This window comes from Oncorhynchus keta, chromosome 19, assembly GCF_023373465.1.
Source record: "Oncorhynchus keta strain PuntledgeMale-10-30-2019 chromosome 19, Oket_V2, whole genome shotgun sequence".
Classification (NCBI taxonomy): Eukaryota; Metazoa; Chordata; class Actinopteri; order Salmoniformes; family Salmonidae; genus Oncorhynchus; species Oncorhynchus keta.
The window spans coordinates 53,733,810-53,749,772 of NC_068439.1; positions in this window are offsets into that span (position 1 = coordinate 53,733,810).

Sequence of the window (15,963 nt, forward strand, 5' to 3'; positions counted from 1 at the left end):
CGCGCACAGCATGCTGCTTTTTAATGAGGAGGAGAGTGTGTACTCTGGCTGTGCATCAGGGTCAACACAGCAACTGTCATAGTCATCTCCATACTGGACTGCTCCTACTCCTGGAAGCACATTTCTACCCCTTAAGCCAACATTTGTGTATGTTTTAAAAAACTTTTTTTCTAAATTCTACCTTTATTTAACTAGGCAAGTCAGTTAAGAACAAATTCTTATTTTCAATGACAGCCTAGGAACAGTGGGTTAATTGCCTGTTCAGGGGCAGAACAACAGATTTGTACCTTGTCAGCTCGGGGGTTTGAACTTGCAACCTTCCAGTTACTAGTCCAACGCTCTAACCACTAGGCTACCCTGCCACCTGTTTGTTCAGGTTTGGTGAACCTAACCATGTATACACCTATACACCTATACCTATACACCTATACTTACTATACTTACATGTATATTAATCAGATACGCTAGTGTAGTTTGCAGCCTTTTTTCTATCTATAAACACCCTCTTGTGGCGGGCACAGTAAGTATTTTAGACGGAGTCACTGTAGAACATGCTGGACTAGACTGGAGTTTCTAATGTCGGGTTATGAGTACATTGTCATTATTTCTGGAAGATATGTTCTTGCTCATAGGAATGGATGAGATTGGGCTAAAGACACCTGCATGTCCCGGATGTAGAATTGTCTCAGACACAGCCTTGTGATGTTTTTACCCTTCTCTCCTTCTCATCTCAGTGATCAGCTCCCTGTTTCGCAAGATCAAGTCAAACCTTCATCAACACGATGGGCTAGTGTCTGTAAATCAATCGGTTAGGTTTCTATGGACTGACAACAAGCCTCTCTGATCCTCGTCTGCCGTAGGTGGGTTAAGTGTGTGACACCACGCGCGGTAGAGTTAATGAGACCGTGAAGTGAAGTGAGTGGGACGCACCCTGTCCACCTCCTTATCGAATGGCAATCTGATGAGCCCTGTGGCCATCGCTCCTACAGTAACAGACTGAACTGGATTCATCTGACCGCAGTGACAGTCAATAGATTTTCTGCTGGGGAGAGACAGAGAGAGCGAGGGGGGGGTTGAGAAAGAGAAGGGCGAAGAGAGAGAGAAGATGAAGGGGGAGAGAGAGGGATCAGATGGCGGGAGTGCGGGAAGTAGAGATAAAGAGAGAACAGGAGGTAGAGGAGGTGACCGACATATTATAATCAAGAATTAACAATTATTTTTGTTTAATAGCCTGAGAGGTCATTATTACCAACCTTTTGAAAATGTAACGTACAGGATAAAGACTTTATTTTGTCAGCTTGGGTGACTTTACCATATTGCGTGTAATGACACACATACAGATTCTTCATGGGCAATTACCTATAAATCACATATGATATACAGTATAGTGTACTCTACTAAACATTACAGTCATAATGACTGTAATGAAAAAGTATGTGAACCACTTGGAATTAGCTGGATTTCTACATACATTGGTCATAAAATTTGAACTTCATCTAAGTCACAACAATAAACAAACAGTCTGCTTAATCTAATAACACACAAACAATTATACATTTTCATGTTCTTATTGAACACACTGTGTAAACATTCACAGTGTAGGGTGGGAAAAGTATGTGAAACCTTGGGTTTGATAACTGGTTGACCCTCCTTTGGCAGCTATAACCTTAACCAAACTTTTCCTGTAGTTGTGGATCAGACCTACACAACGGTCAGGGGGAATTGTGGACCATTCCTCTTAACAAAACTCAGTTCAGCAATATTCTTGGGATGTCTGGTGTGAACCGCTCTCGAGGTCATGCCACAGCATCTCAATTGGGTTGAGGTCAGGACTCTGACTGGGCCACTCCAGAAGGTGTATTTTCTTCTGTTGAAGCAAATCTCTTGTTGATTTACTACTGTGTTTCGGGTCGTTGTCCTGTTGCGTCACCCAACCTCTGTTGAGGATCAATTGGCGGACAGACAGCCTAACATTCTCCTGCAAAATGCCTTGATAAACTTGGGAATTCATTTTTCAGTCAATGATAGAGAGCTGTCCAGGTCCTGAGGCAGCAAAGCAGCTCCAAACCGTGATTCTCCCTCCACCATACTTTACAGTTGGAATGAGGTTTTGATGTTGGTGTGCTGTGCCTTTTTTTCTCCACACATATTGCTTTGTGTTCCTTCCAAACAACTCAAATTTAGTTTCATCTGTCCGTAGAATATTTTTCCAGTAGCGCTGTGGAACATCCAGGTGCTCTTTTGCGAACTTCAGCCATGCAGAAATGTTTTTTTTAGGACAGCAGTGCTTCTTCCGTGGTGTTCTCCCATGAACACCATTCTTGTTAGGTGTTTTACGTATCACAGACTCGTCAACAGAGATGTTAGCATGTTCCAGAGATTTCTGTAAGTCTTTAGCTGACACTTGGATTCTTCTTAACCTCAGAGAATTCTGCACTGTGCTCTTGCAGTCATCTTTACAGGACGGCCACACATAGGGAGAGTAGCAGCAGTGCTAAACTTTCTCCATTTATAGACAATTTGTCTTACTGATGAACATCAAGGCTTTTAAAGATACTTTTGGAACCATTTCCATTAATGCAAGTCAGCAATTCTTAATCTTAGGTCTTCTGAGATCTTTTTCGTTTGAGGCATGGTTCACATCAGGCAATGCTTCATGTGATAGCAAACTCACATTTTGTAAGTGTTTTTTTTTATATTGCAGGGCATCTTTAACCAACATCTCCAATCTCGTCTCATTGATTGGATGCCAGCTTAGCCAAAGGGTTCACATACTTTTTCCAACCTACACTGTGAATGTTCAAATTACGTATTCAATATAGACAAGAAAAATACAATAATTTGTGTGTTATTAGTTTAAGCACACTGGGTTTGTCTATTGTTGTGAAATATCAGATCACATTTTTTTGACCAATTTATGCAGAAATCCAGGTAATTCCAAACGGTTCACATAGTTGCCCTTTATAAACAAACACGGTGATTACTAAGAGAACACAAAATATCTGTCTACAAATATATATTTCCACCCATTTAAAAGAAAAATCCACACATATGAAGACACAGATATTTATATTTTCCTCTCTAGATTAACAGTCAATCAGACAATTACATCTAAACGATGAAAGACCCAGAGAACACACTGTACATAGCTTATGATATTAAGAAGTATGGTAGGGCCTCCTGAGTGGCGCAGTGGTCTAAGGCACTGCATCACGGTGCTAGCCGTGCCACTAGAGATCCTGGTTTGGGTCCAGGCTCTGTCGCAGTCGGCCATAACCGGGAGACCCATGGGGCTCCGCACAATTGGTACAGCGTTGTCCGGGTAAGGGGAGGGTTTGGCCGGCAGTAATGTTCTTGTCCCATCACGCTCTAGCGACTCCTGTGGCAGACCGGGCGCAATGAGTAGTGAGTGGACTTTTAAGTAGCACTTTATATTAACTCCACATAATAAAGCATTTATAATGGATCACTTTATAGTTTATTCATCACATATTAGTATAGGTCCTTCTAAACCAATCGTTAAGTCTTTTTCTTTGTGGCCTCATCTAAAGTTGTGATCTATTTATACTTTGTAAATACTTTATAAATGTTTTGAGTGACCGGTGCATTTCTCACAAAAAGATGGACATGCCATTGGACATGCCATTAGTACCTGCTGCTTCTCATTAAGGTCTCAAAATAGCCTAGAACGTATGAATGTTAAAATAGTAATCACACAACACAGGACATTAAAGGAAATGCAATGAACTTCCTGCTTTCTCTCTGTTACCGCACTGCAAGCTGTACCGGAGCGCCAAGATCTAGGTCCAAGGGGCTTCTAAACAGCTTCTAACCCCAAGCAATAGAACTCCGGAAACATCTAATCAAATGGCTGCCCAGACTATTTGCATTGCCCCCTTCTTTTACGCCTCAGTTACTCTCTGTTATTATCTATGCATAGTCACTTTAATAATTCTACCTACATGTACATATTACCTCAATTACCTCGACTAACCGGTGCCCCCCGCATGTTGATTCTGTACTGGTACCACCTGCATATAGTCTCGCTATTGTTATTTTACTGCTGCTTTTTAATTACATTTTACTTTCTTCGTATTTGTATTTTTTAAACTGCATTTCACTGTTGTATTTGGTGCATGTGAGGAAGGATTTGAGGAAGAGTTCAATTGTGAATGTTTTGCTAATGTTGTCAATCTCGTGAACTGATCATAAAATAGGGATATGTAGCCTACAGACAACAGCTGGCTGGACTGGACAGTTATTCTCTAGTGGATTTGAACTCCTTCCTTACTACTGATGACTAGGCTAGGTGAATGAAGTGGAAATCTTACATGTATGATTTGCAGTCAGAAATGTTATAAGCTTTAAATGCATCCATCGCTTCAGTCGTTTAACATCAGACTATTGGCTGAGAGTTTCCTTTTCCGAGGGTGGATAGTTCGCGAACCGGAACTCTGCTGCTCTAAGGAGTGACTGTAATCCACAATTTGATTTTGGAAAGTCACTGCCAAGAACGTCAGAGTTTTTGGACTAAAAACATTATTTTACTCAGCCTAGAGTGTGCCTGGAGTTACACATCACACAATTACAATGGTGTGACTGCTTTGGAATAAAATGTTCGATATATTTTCTTAAACAACCACTGTATTGTGCGCTTATCGTTTAACCATTGATATGTTCTAGGGGCAGTGGTGACCCGTCATTCAGGGCACCTGGGGCAGAGCCACCTGTTTTGAGCCCCACCTGTTTAGCTTGAAAAGATAAACACTCAACATCGGCCATGCTGTCAATCCCGCATGATTAATGCTGCGTTCAGAACAACTGGAAACTCAGAACTGGGAAATCTCAGACTTCAGTGAGTTCAACACAACTGGGAACTCTGAATAAACGAGCTCCGACTGGGAAAATACTTTTGGAACGGTCATCCAACTCGGAATTCCAAGTCGGGAACTCTGGCCTCATACTAGAGCTCCGACCTGAAAATCACTGATGTCATGATTTAACCTTGTTTTTTCCCGTGTTACCAGGCTTCTTGAAAGCACCATGAATCCAGAGAATGCCAGACTTTGACTGTAACGGCGTTCTTCGTTTGTAGAAAGAGAGTCGGACCGAAATGCAGCGTGGTGGTTACTCATGTCTTTAATGAAGAGAATGACGATACATGAAATAACTATACAAAATACAAAAACAACAAACGGAACGTGAAACCTAATTACAGCCTATCTGGTGAAACTACGCAGAGACAGGAACAATCACCCACAAAATATAAAGCGAAACCAGGCTACCTAAATACGGTTCCCAATCAGAGACAACGAGAATCACCTGACCCTGATTGAGAACCGCCTCAGGCGGCCAAGCCCATACAACACCCCTAGTCAGCCGCAATCCCAATAATACAAAAACCCCAATACGAAATACAACAACATAAACCCATGTCACACCCTGGCCTGACCAAATATATAACGAAAACACAAAATACAATGACCAAGGCGTGACATTGACAAAATGTGCACATTAAGGACCGCCGCGTCACCTTCCTGTTCAAGTGATCACAGCACAATAAGGTGAATCCAAAAATATATTGTATGCTGCTGCATAAATTATGTATTATGCCATGGAGATAGGTATACTGTAGCTAAGAAAGTACTACTAAGTGTATGTTGTGTAGTAAGCTGTTAGCTGTTGGTGGTTTTAGAGAAATGTCATCATTGAATATTGTAAGAGCATTTCATTGTATGCCCCCTTTATTTATCATATGGTTTTGACTTGGTGTACAGGGCGAATACTGTAAGAACGGCCATGTTCTGAATTCTGTCGCTATACAAATAGTTATATTGACTACGTCAGTCTTAGCTCATTAATGTATTAATCGAAATTACGGATTGCCTCTTATCCTCTCGGCGTCCCCTTATGCCATAGTTTGTACATCTCATTTGTCAGTAGAAACTACATTTGTTTAAGCAAGTTAGCCATATCAGCTATGTTTTTTTTAAAGGTAGTAAATTAGGCTGAATTAACTGTTTCTCTGCCAGACAAAGCTCCGCTGATAGCGAGGTCTAGCGGTGGTAAGGATTCACTCCATGGTGCTGAAAAGAAAGCTCTGCCGTTGGGACAGCGCTTATGTAGGCCCTAACAGTTTGTGGGCACCGTTTGTCACCGCTATAGTGCAATTAATGTATTGTTTAGTGTTGTGTTGTGTTGTGTAGTGTAGTGAAGTGTAGTGTAGTGCCATGTAATGGCTTTGCTGGCATGTATCTAAAAAAAAATGGGGAGTTTGACCCACCAAGATTTACATGCTAAAATCGCCTCTGTCTAGGGGCCGTTTTGAGCATCATAGACTGCTGGAATGTCTACCAAGGGCCATTCCATCTTTTTGTGAGAAATTACACTTGTCACTTTTATAAAGTATTTATGAAGTGTAAATAGCCAACACTTTAGATGAGACCACGGAAAAATACTTATTAACGTTTAGCAAATGGTTTATAAGGACCTATATTAAGCATCTTAAGAATGATCTTACTTTTACTGTCCTCTGTAGGCTTACTACAATCTCATTTAGTGAGCTTTATCATCTCTATCAATAAAGGAAAGACACTAAATGCCTATTTTCCCTTAAGAGACTCTGTTGGATCTTTCCCATTATGTCCCATTGTTTTTGTGCAGACGATCCAATTGAGATGAGCTGTTTAATTGGATCTGTTGCATAAAACAGAATAAACAATAAATGGGAGCCCGAAACCAGAGAGGATCTATCCATTTGTATTCAAATGAGATCAGCTGATACAAAATACTAAACAATTGCTTGTTTCCATTTATTTATTTTTCCTCTCATCTGTGTTGTTCATCAGACAGGTTCCCTGGGGTCTTTATTGGTGTGTGCAGTTCTCCATTAAAAGTGATGTGTGGCACCAGACTGGGACGAGTAATAAATCACAGCCCAGACTTAGAGACAGACAGTGAATAGAGAGAGAGAGAGAGAGAGAGAGAGAGAGAGAGAGAGAGAGAGAGAGAGAGAGAGCAGAGAGAGAGAGAGAGAGAGAGAGAGAGAGAGAGAGAGAGAGAGAGAGAGAGAGAGAGAGAGAGAGAGAGAGAGAGGGCAGAGAGAGAGAGAGAGAGAGAGAGAGAGAGAGCAGAGAGAAATGGGTTAGAGAGAGAGAGAACATTGAGGCAGGTCTAGACACAGAGAGAAAGAGAGAAATGGGTTATAGGGAGAGAACCTTGAGACAGATCGAGACACGTAGAGAAAGAGAGAAAGAGAGAGAGCAATAGTTAGAAAGATTGTGACAGACAGAGATAGATAGTGACCGAGGTTGTGAGGCGAGATGCTCCGATTGGGTGTGTTCCAAGTTCTTACGTGGCACTCTCAGTCTCAGTGGGTTGGGGGTGGCTGCTTGGTTGGCACCCCTGCAGGTTTTGATCAACTCCGTTTGACGACAGCATTTTATTTACTGGGACATATTGTGTTGCCTGGGAGAATGCTTCAGACTGCTTCAGTCTGCTATGCACTGTCTGACATTAAATCAGCGCGTGACAACTCTAAAACCTCCTCGCCCTTCAAATCTCAGACGACAGCGTGATTCATTAAGTCAGAGCAACTTTTTTTCATGTTAGACGTCATTAATTAGCCTTCAATTTCATATTCACATTTAGCTGATTTTGTACAAGTTAGAGTGCGGCACATGAGAGTGCAAGTATGCTGAGGGAGAGTGCTGCATTGAGATTTACAGCCCGGAACACCACTGTATTGGTACATTAGTTACTGTACACCGGGTCTGGGTTCAAAGGGTATTTATTTTCTCAAAAATACTGTGAGTGTTTGCTCAAGCCAGCCTGGAGTGCCAAAAAGGCTAGTTCTGCACCATTGTTCCATGGCCCAGGCAACCTGAATCAAGCACATACTGTATTTGACCCACCACCTGGATTCAGTCCTATGTAGCAAAATTTGTAACTGTGTTATTTACATTGGATAAAAGTAGAGACTCAGAGCTAGGAAATTGTATATCATACATTGAAGTTGAGGGACAATGGGAAATCATGGCTAGCGGGAAGGTTCCTGACTTCTTCCATGGCTAAACCAAATAGGCTTGTAATTTAACAATTGTATTCGTAGTTACAGGTGGAATACACGTTTGTTATTAAGGCAGATGAAGGTTCAATGTTCCAGAAGGCATTTCTGGCAACAACAAAAAAACACGCATTTTGATCAAAATAAAATAAAAATACTTTCAAATGCCTCTCCTGTGAAGGAGTGACGTGCCACATGCACCTAGCTTCCTGAAACGGCTCACATATTAAAAGTATTTGAAAGATTTCAAATGCTATTTGAACCCAGATTTGTATATGGTATTCGTGTATACTGTGTGGGCGTGTAATGTATATTAGACAAGAATACACAATGTGTGCACGGCTGCTGCTTTTGATGTTCTTGTTCATCAGTTTAATAAGCTTGGCAGGCCTCAGAGACATGACTGTAAGCCAATGCACACTCGGGTCACCTTATATAAATAGTTATAATGAAGTACAGCAGACCTTTGATGTAGTCCTACTTGTGTTATAGGAGACGGCGTGGGATAAGGCCATTGATTATCGGGTCTGACACTCGTGTGGAGACAGTAATGAAAAGGGGGTTTCATTGAGATAACCCTCGTGCCTTTGAGGGTTTTGTTCATGCAAAACCCTTCATGATAATCTTTACATTCATGTTGAGCCCTCTATTGGACTCGAAGTGAGCCAAGAGGATGTGCGTGGATCATCCTTTAATCTTTGGATATATGTACGGTATAAGATAACGAATGAAAAGCGTATCTGCTTTGCTTAAAAAAAACTTCAGAGACTAAGAAAACCTAGTAGGTAATTACTCAATAACAGCACACTGTTGCTGATCCGAGAGGAGAGGAAGGATATTAGAAGTGAAAGGTGTGTTCACACCGTCGGTTCCCATCGGTGTAGGGAGCATGATTGGTCTTGGCAGGGGATGCCATAGACCCTTACGCCTCTCTATCAACACAGAGCCGTATCCACCACCAGCCAGGTCAGATTGTTATTCATGAGATGTCCTTATTTCAATGTTTTTTTTATAAGAAGTGAAAATGTACACAGATTTATTCGCAAATCCAATTTTTGCAGAAAACCACTTCCATGATTACGTTCGCTTGGGAGTAACCAACCTGTCTTTGGTTGAGTGGTTTCATTCACAGAGGAATTTGTTAAATCCTTAGTTCTTTTGGGAATCTGAGACTCCTTTTTTATGTTAATTTCCTAATGATAGTCAATAGGGTAATAAGTGCACTAATAATTGATGTAGGCCAAGGAGACGTTTTCGCCTGCTTATGTGTCATTTAATGTGTTGTGTACAGTGTGCCTATCTAGGGATGGTTTAACTTATTTTTGCACACTAGAGGGCACTATATGTTGGGTCAATGGTCACTGGTCACATAAGTAGCACTGGTGACCAGTATTGATAGGAATTCCGAGTCTATTTGGCCCCATTGACATAGAAGAGTCAGCTCAGTTGGCTCTAAAACTCCTCTTCATTCAAAATGCTTAAAATCCGAGCTAGAACCATGGAAAAATGTCAAATCTCCAATGTAAAGCACAAGAGGTAGGCTACTATTATGTCAGATCGTGAAATGCGCATTCAAATAAATGTTTACCTGGTCAAATTATTAGATGGGCTACAAGCGAATTATGCTTTTTTCATGCACTGAAAAACTTTGCGTGGACCAGATTGAGTGCTCCCCCCACTATTTACTGTTTCTGCAGTGTGGATTCACCATCTTCAGATAATTATTTTGTAACTTATCTGAAGAAAAACTTTGTTTTGAGCTCAAAAGCAGTATGCAAATCAGGGAGCCAAACAAATGGCTCTTTCACCTATGCGAAAGCTGGAAAGCTTTTGGAAAGCTGATTCTTGTGGACGAGTCATGAACCGCTCTCAACCTGAGCCAGTGGCTTCTCAAAGGGATTCACCACTACACTTAAGGTGACCAGATATCCAGAAGGACTTAGATCCCTGTCAACACATTTTCTCTTGACCTGGAGAAGGGCTTTAACAAGCTAAGACGACTCCCTGTGCGGGTGCCTCTTGTGAGTTACTGTGCAGTATATGTGTTTCACTTCTAAGCCATCTGTGTCCAAGAGAGCAACTCTTCCCCTGGTGTCTGTGTCTGATCAGACACACACCAGGGTTGGGCTCAATTGAGAATGTGGGAATTGACTCCCATTCAACGTACGAGTTGAAATTCAAATTGAATTGGCCACACCCCACAGGATGAAGAATATACATTTGAGTTTGAGTTACAGAAAGTATAATTGAATTTAGTGCAATTCAAATAAATGCCACTCAGTCTTAGAACATGACAGTTTCATTGAATCTGAAATGTAGTATTTTCCCCATACTGAACAGAATTTAAGCAATTCATTAAATATAATAACTTAGAATATTTTCATTCGGGTTTTGTTTTCCTTTATCATTCATATGAAGTTTATCCTGAAAATCAATAGTTTCAACAATATTTTAGATGCATGTATATAAAGACATGTTTGACGTTTTATGTATATTTGTATAGACTACATCTAATATAGAATAGAAGAGGAATTTGAATTTCAATTATCTTTCCTTTAATTCAAATTCAAAATGCAATTCTGTATCCTGTTTACTACTTCAGTTCAAATTCAACACACAACACACACAGACACACACACATTACGAGAGGAAGCTCCTGTCCAAGATGTTCAGTTCAAGTTATTTGGTAGAGCAAAGGCTTTTTGCTTTGTTGACACTAAAGAAAAGATAAGGGTGAAATTGCGATGGGATTTCTGAAGTCAACTTTTATACTCAGCGAAATTCTGACATAATTAAAGAGCAAGTTAGAACCGACTCTTACAATCACATAGCCTCGGTAAACAGTAGAAAAACATTTGAAAATTACATTTGTGTGAGGATGTTTTATATGCAGTATTTCACTTGCCATACCAAAGGAAGGAGAAGTGAACACACTAAAATGGCAAAAAACTAGCTATTTAATAGCGATGATATGATGTATTTTACTTACTGCATCAAAAAAAAAAGTAAAAGTGAAGACACAAAGAAAGTGTCAGACTTATTGACTTCCCTTATTACACGGGAGAGTCCGGCTCCATCAGCGATTCTATTGACTGGTGGCCTTGGCGTATTTCCTCATACTCACACACATCATTGCTCCATCTCTCTGTATTGGTCCCACCATGGCATTCCATGTGTGTCTCTTGCGCAATAGGGTATAATTAGACCTAGCATGCAGCCGTAGATCATCAATGGTTGGCTTTTTATTTTTTTACCTTTATTGAACTAAGCAAGTCAGTTAAGAACAAATTCTTGTTTTCAATGACTGCCTAGGAACAGTGGGTTAACTGCCTGTTCAGGGGCAGAATGACAGATGTGTAACTTGTCAGCTCGGGGGGTTTGAACTTGCAATCTTCCGAGTTACTAGTCCAACGCTCTAACCACTAGGATACCCTGCCGCGGGAGGAGTTGTCCTTCCTCAAGGTGAACTGGGAAACGTTGGTAATAGTGTATTGGTCAATAGATTGGGAGGGGGGTTTGTCTTTGGCGTCGGTATTTATTGCATTTACAAAGGGTGTCCACTCCAAACAGTCATCCATAACCATGCATTGAATATCAATATTATTCCGGGGTTACATTTTTCTCAACTCTTTTATTATTTTGATTTATCATACTAACTACAATACATCTATGCCACCCTGTCTCTTCCATGACTAATCAACATCTCTGAAACACATCTCATACCCAAACAACCTCTCAACAACAGAGACATATACTGTACATCTCATTGTGTGATACTATCTCCCTGCATGCTGTGATTGTATCTGGGTTGGAGTTAGTGACTGTGGCGTTGCACAATGAGCTTTCTTCTCCCTTCCACTCAAGGCTACATCTGTAAACCTACCCGATGAGCCTCTTCGTGACGTTCTGGGAAACTAGACACTTCTTGACGCTCGGGAAAACTAGACCCACCATGCAGAAAGAACTTTGTTGGACATGCTGAAGGTTACTCTCACACTTCAGCTCCACTATACATGTCGCTTTGCCATCAGTGTCGTGTCAATGTGACATTCCAACTGCTACACAGAGCGTGCAGTTTGAGAGTGGAGAGGAGCAGAGGGGAAGAGCATCTGTATTCTATTTTACCCTAATGTACCATACCATGTAAGTACAATAGCCTTGGTCCAGTTTTTCGCAAGTGCTCATTAAATTATTGCTAGTGGTTGTACAGTTCACTAAGTATAGGTCATCCTCACACATGGCAGTGGACGTTCAACCTGAGCAGAAAATCTGAACCTGCCGAGTCCCTCGAAACACATACATAAGGCATGTCTACACATAACACTTTGATAAGACTTCTGCTTTCAGAATACGATGATGGCATTGAAAAGACAGCTCTCAAGAAAACAAAGATCAATTGAGAACTGGGATATTGCATCTTTCAACTGAAGTAGGTAGGTTCAATGTCATAGATGAAGAAGAGCGGCTATGTTCGGTCTGCGATTTAGGGGAGATGACGAATGAACTGCACTTTTTATTTTTTACTGTACGTTATATGATCGTTTAAGACTAACCTTGTTTGAAAAAATGCAACAACAGAATCCAGAACTATTCTGGATAGTGATGAAGAAAAACTATCACGGCTATTCAGGAAATAAGTGTTTCTGATTGTAAATGTTATTTCCAAAGCTTGGAAGACGCGACAAGATACTGTAAATTGGATAACTGAAAGGTGTTTTAGTTGTTTTAATTTCATTTGGAATGCAAATGTGTATGTACTGTACATATATATGTAGGTATGTACCCACAGGGTTGGGGGTAACAGATTACATGTAATCCGTTACATGTAAAGGATTACAAAAGAAATGGTGACTGTAGTCCGTTACTTTACCAGCAAACATATTGTAATCAGATTACAGATACTTTTGAAAAACAAGATCATTACTTCAAGGATTACTTTGACATTCAGAAAGGAGGTTGATGACATTCAGGTTGATGACATAATGACATTCAAATCAGCATTGAAAAAAGTTTAAGTTTGTTCCACCTGAGCGAGTCTGACCACAAGTCCTAAAGCACTATGATGACACATCAAAATGGGTTTGATGGATTCCAGGAAAAAAGCAGGAATAGGCTTTTGTAGGTTTACAGTCCAAGCTACGTCTTCCAATGGTGCGACTGCTGTCGGCATCCAAAGATTATCCAATTTGAATAAACGCTCGGAGGTTAGGATGACAGCAGTGGTGTAGTCTAAGGCGATACGGATATCACATATTATTGATATCTACTTGACGCATTGATGGGAATCACACTGCTGCTCTCTCATTAACTATTTGTGCCTTACGGATTGTGGTTGTTCCTCCTGACCGTTGTGCAGGTCTGATCTGCAACTACAGAAAATGTTTGGTTGAAGTTATTGCTGCCAAAAGAGGGTCAAACAGTTATCAAATCCAAGGGTTCACATACTTTTCCCACCCTACAATGTGATTTTTTTACACGGTGTGTTCAATTAAGAAAGGAAAATGTATAATGTTATTAGATTAAGCAGACTGTGTTTGTCTATTGTTGTGACTTAGATGAAGATAAGATCAAATTTTGTCACCAACTTATGCAGAAATCCAGGTAATTCCAAAGGGTTCAAATAGTTTTTCTTGCCACTGTACATGGACAGGACATGAGGACACCTGTAATTTACCATGAGTAGCTCTGATCTCAAACCTCGCCACAAGTTATTGTGTCTGTCACAGGGGAACGCCATGTCCTTGGAGACCACGCAAACAGGTATAAGGCCTACCATTTGTAGCTGTACATAAAGGAGACCTCACTTGAATCAGACTATATTCTCAAAGCTTGAGACAGCGGCATTAATATATTTGACAGCTGAGGTCCCCATAACATGTTCAAACAAGAGGTCTGAGAGGCTCCAGTCCAATAAAAAAAACAGCGGATGCTGAAAGAAAATCACATTTCAGCACAATTAAAGCCACAAGTATGGAAGTGGACATGTGGGACCTCGAAATGGCAAGGCCTCCTCATCCCATTTTCAACTGTTCAGCAAGACTCAGCAAACAGCTCCACTGGCTCGAGCTGTCCTTCCCCAGCGTCTGAGGCCAACTTAATCTGATGTATTCTGAATACCAAAACAACATTTTACTGCTAAAAAACTCTGAAACTGCAATGACTACACCCCAACTACACCACGGTGATCCCGAGATTTAAATAGACAACTGGGATCTCTATTATTCCCAAAAAACGTTAAAGGGAAGTTGCTAGGGAGCATGGGTCTTATCTCTAGTATCTTAATTATAACTTTGGGGATTGCCCGCTTTGGATGCCCAGAGGCAGTCTCTTAGTAGACCGTGTAATACAGTAGGTATGCCGTACCGGGTTTAAGGTGAAAGTTAGAGCCGGTATGGGGCGCTTCGAAGTGGCTGTATATCGTTTCACCCAGAATCATGGGCACAATGACTTGTAAAGGAGAAGAGTAAGTCATAACTGCATGTGGCCATGTGAGAAGCAATAAGGTTGCATGCACTGCTGTCATACAAAGCGGAATGCAGCTTTTCTGTATTGTACTGTAAATGAATATCTTAAACATTCTGTATACAGTGCCCGTTCAGTTACTGAAAGGGTGTTACTGGACAGAAGGTGTAGGGGGTCATCAATTTGAGCTACAAAAAGAAACACAGCAGACAAAGACTACAGTCGGGATGAAAAATTATCATAATTGCAGTCCTTTTTGGGCATTGCTGTCCTCTTCCCTCTTTCTGGAAATTTTAAGAATCTATCAACCAAAACAACCAACCCATTCCAATAGAAACCTTTACTACAGCAAGCATATATTCATTAACATCGCAACACTTCCTTTACATTTCCCCCCTATCAGATATTTTATTCCTCTGTCGTGTTCCAGTTTCAACGACAAGCCGGATTCTACATGTAAAACCTAATAGATGCTAATCTATTGCGCCCCGTCTTCTACTCTTGGCTAATGATGGTATTCATAGACTCCCTCCCACACAGCTGCCACAGTCTAATGACCAGCAAATTTATGCTACCAAAGATTAACTATGTTTACTGGGAACAGTTGCTGTTTCAAATGGGTTCTCCGGCTGTCCCCATAGGAGAAACCTTTTGGGTTCTAGGTAGAACCCTTATTGGTTCCAGGTAAAACTCTTTCAGATTCCATAGAACCCTATGTGTAAAGAGTTCTACATGGAACTCACATGTCTGACTCCTCACACACACACACACACACACACACACACACACACACACACACACACACACACACACACACACACACACACACACACACACACACACACACACACACAGGTTTTTCTGCCTGTAACCAAAAAGGATTCTTCAAAGGGTTCTGCTATGGGGAGAGCAGAAGAACCCTTTTAGGCTCTAGATAGCAAAACAAATTGTATGAGTGTATGATACAAATATCACAAAAAAAGTGAAAATAGTATACTGTAATAACAGATCAGACCACGTGTGAGTGGTACTTGCAATCTTGGCAGTATCTAGTGTATAAAGTTGTACAATAGCTAAAGGCAGTGGCACTCGATGGAGGCAGCAATTTATCTACTGTATCTATAAAGCCTCCTGTCCAGAATCAAACTGCACAACACATTAGGTATCTGACTGCAGGACATAGTTGGAATGCTTTTTAAGGTTCTGTGGCAAGTTTTTATCCTCAAGAGTAAATCGCCTTGACCTCAGGTGTGCCAGATGCTTTGGAACTCTGATGAAATATTGACGAGTTTAAAAGATTGTGTGTCAGTGCAATTGTTCTGGTACGTTAATGCACCGGAATTAACAAATCCCATGGCCAATTTCCCATGGGTCCGCGAGTGGATGCATTGTTATAATTTATCAGTAGAATATCATTACACAATATTACTAGTTTG